Source organism: Bombyx mandarina, chromosome 25, assembly GCF_030267445.1.
Source record: "Bombyx mandarina strain Sakado chromosome 25, ASM3026744v2".
NCBI lineage: Eukaryota > Metazoa > Arthropoda > Insecta > Lepidoptera > Bombycidae > Bombyx > Bombyx mandarina.
The window spans coordinates 8,815,512-8,819,184 of NC_143231.1; positions in this window are offsets into that span (position 1 = coordinate 8,815,512).

The following is a 3,673-nucleotide window of genomic DNA, read 5'->3' on the forward strand; positions in this document are numbered from 1 at the left end:
TTGTGGCGTTTCATTGTAAAATTCTTTTATTATTTACAAACCCGTTCCTTTAAATATAAGAAAGAAAGAAAAATTGGAAAAAATTCAGACAGCTAACATGCCATAAAAGTCGTAAAATGAGTAGGTAAGTAAAAGTCATCCGTAATACCAGACCCACTGAGTTTCTCAGCGGATCTTACCAGTGGGTCGCGATTAGATCCGGTGGTAGATTCTGCGAAGCACTGCAGTTACTAGGGCCAGTGTTAACAATTCTCTTAGATTGAGTCCATGGGTTTATTTATCAGCCAGTGTGTAGCTGGAAAAGCCCATTAACCTACCAGCGAACAATTAAGAAAAAAAAGGTAATAATACCAGTACTGTGTTGCGCAAATACCAAGTGTTACCAGTTTTAAATGATTTAAATAATCTAATATTGAGATGAAGAACCTAGTACATAGGTACTTGCGTAGGTACCTAATTGATAAATTGACAAATTAAATCAAATAAATGAAATGAAAACAAATGGGTCATGAAAACACAAATGTATTATTATAAACGCTATTATTTTAGGGGGTTCTTGCTGCGATTTTCACATATTAACTGTTTCAAATTCCACAAAAAAAAATCGGTTAGACGAATGTACTGTCACAAAGGCTTTAACTACACAGAATAATAAAATTGGTGTTAATGGTGAAGACAAAAATAAGGCAATATTACATATAAAAATATAACATTTTCCTACTGAACTATTCATTTATTAAATAGGAATAGGTACATCTTGCCTCGTTCTCCAAAGTCGTTCAATAATATCTGAGTAATCAGTGTCCATAGACAATATTAAATTCGACTAGTGTTATATGGTGATCGGTATAGAAACTACATTATTGTATGGGATTGCCAGAACCTAAACTACGTGATTGAGAGCTTATGTCAATACCATATAATTACCTCTTTAATTTCTACAAAGCGTTAACGTAAGCGCAACATACTTTCAGTGATGGTATATATGGAATAGTCGTCGTAGCGATGGTGGATCATTATTCCTTCTGATGTCACAAGTTTTGCAGTTTGCACGGCAAGAATGCTATAAAGATTATGATATACTAATTTCGTTCTTCCTACCTTTCCTAGCGGAATAAAGCCGTTCGGCACGTACCGAGTGCGAAACCATTTTAATATGATTTTAATTTGGTTATGGGGGTTGTCAAAAAAACAGTTTTCTTCAACATCAGGACCTTTTTTTTCAGTACAGTACAGACAGTAGCCTCTAGGAAATTCGGCCCTCATCTTCATCGATAGGTGAGTTCACGTAGCTTAGCCTGAGAAAGCTTGCTAACGTCTGCCCTGGTAAAAGCAGAGCTTCGCTGAACCTACCATCGGATCGGAAATGCCACCAACTGGGCGACTCCGTGTTTTTTTTTGTCTGTGGAAATTGTGAATTTAAACATTAACTCTTCGTCGTGAACAACGCGTTCAACGAGAACGGTAACCGGTGCTCGGAATGCCTAAAAGAATTAAGAATAGATCGAGAAAACCTGTCCAGTATTGAACACATGTCTATAACCATAGCTATCATGGTATACAGACAGGCACTGTAAAATAAACAAGAAGGTCGGACGTGATTTACTACACGCTGCCCAACCTGGGTTAATTTCATATTTGCAGCTATTTTTAACTCAGCAAACTGGCCGAGGTCTACATATTCATAAACAACTTCGAGTAAGCATTAATTAATTAATGAATTCTCAATACAGTCTAACATACCATAACTATATCAATCAGAACCCGGCCTATTTTAGTGGTAATTTGCGATTACATTATTGAGAACCACTTACGGATTCATTCATTTATTTTAGGAGTGTTTTCCCGTGGTGAATTACATAATAAATAACTATTTATCTTCTAAATATCGCTCCTCGGTAGTAGTATTAGCACATGGGGTGTCCCATCTTTTGAGTCACCACGGATTCTTTTTAGGCCAGGTAATTTAGAAAATTTAAATTTATTTAAAAAATGCTATGTATTTCATGAACCGAACTTCGCACCAATATCTCCATTCTTCAAGAACTCAGCATTAAGCAACGGCTTTCGGCGCTTGGGCATGGGCGCATATTATTATTTTTTGGACATATCTCCAGGCGAGGAAATGACTCCATAGAGCGCCTTATCGTTCAGGTCAAAGTAGAAGGCACCAGACTACGTGAAAGGTTACCCATGTGATGAACCAGCCAAGTCAAGTCGGCAGTTGGCGGTTTTTTGCATGAGTATACCAGGCTCACCATAAGCCGGGAGAAGTGGCGATTGCTCGTAAGGCGCATGACACTTGCTCACAGCAATAATACTGCGTGACGATCACGACCGCACTGACAAGAGCGATACGATAAAACAAAAAGTTTAAAAAATGCTTTCTTTTTATTCCAAAATTACATGTTCCGAGTGCCATTACAAACTTTTTAATTTCACTATATCATTGTTGATAGCTAAAAAATAAAACCCGACTAACATAACAAAAAAATAGAATTTGATGTTTTTCTTTTTGGCTAAGGAACTCTAACAAAATCCCTAATTCTTGATCGTTAAGTAGGTAGTTTGAAAATATCTCGTTTCATAAGTCTACCTCGCTAGATTTAATTTTATTATCGGCCAAATCTTAAAGTATGTAGGTCAAATTGCGTTTTGAGTAAAATTACATTCGAATTAAGTAATTTAACTTATTTTATTCCGAATTTTTTAAACAGCTCACACGAAAACTTTTTGAATGTTGGTATTATGCAAGAAATTGACTTGCCATGTTTACAATCCAGTGTAGGTATGTGTTCATCTGTTTGTAACTATTAAGTATATTTAAAAAAATGAATTTATCCATGAATGACCAGCTAAAAGAACGATTGTTTTAATTTCGTCTTGCAAGTCCAACGAATCTTTGTTGACCAAATTTGTAGTTAGCTACTTAAAATATAGATCAACAATTACTTAGGTACTTAATTATAATTCGTAATGTATGTAAGTGTTTTATATACAATGTACGGTGCAATCGTTGCATACCGAAAAAATCAGGTTTGTTGGCGCATCTCCAGTGACCCAATTACTTCGTTCTCACAGTCCATAGGAATTTTTGTTATTACATAAGTAATCTTGACGTCAAACGACTATATCCCCCTGATAAAAGTTTAATATAAAGCATATATATTATTTTAAAATTACGAAGTCATTAATTAAAAAACAATTTTATAATATGACTTTTTAATTAATATGATTTTAATTCAATTAACACAAAGTTGACTCGCAGACTGCTGCAACTGATAGACACACATGTAGATAATTTACAGAGCTTTCGAGTCTGTTAGAATCAAAAACGTCAATTATTAACGCCTTAATAAAAATAGCATGAGTTATTGACGTGTATGGTTCTAAAAGGTTATCATCAATCAGTTAATATTTAATGATGCTTAGGGATTGACCTTGGTCATATGAATTAATGTGTTTCTTCGTATTGAACAGCCGTCATTCTAAGGTCCTTTTACTGAGCTCAAGCCGTGCTCGAATTTGATTACCAGGATTTCAGTTGTATATATAATTGTACAGTATATAGAACGTACACCTGTATCCGAAGTCCTTCGTCCTATAGACGCGCAGAATGTTCCACACGCCCCGGCGTGCCCCTCGCGTACCGCGCATGTGCGCTGCTTTGACA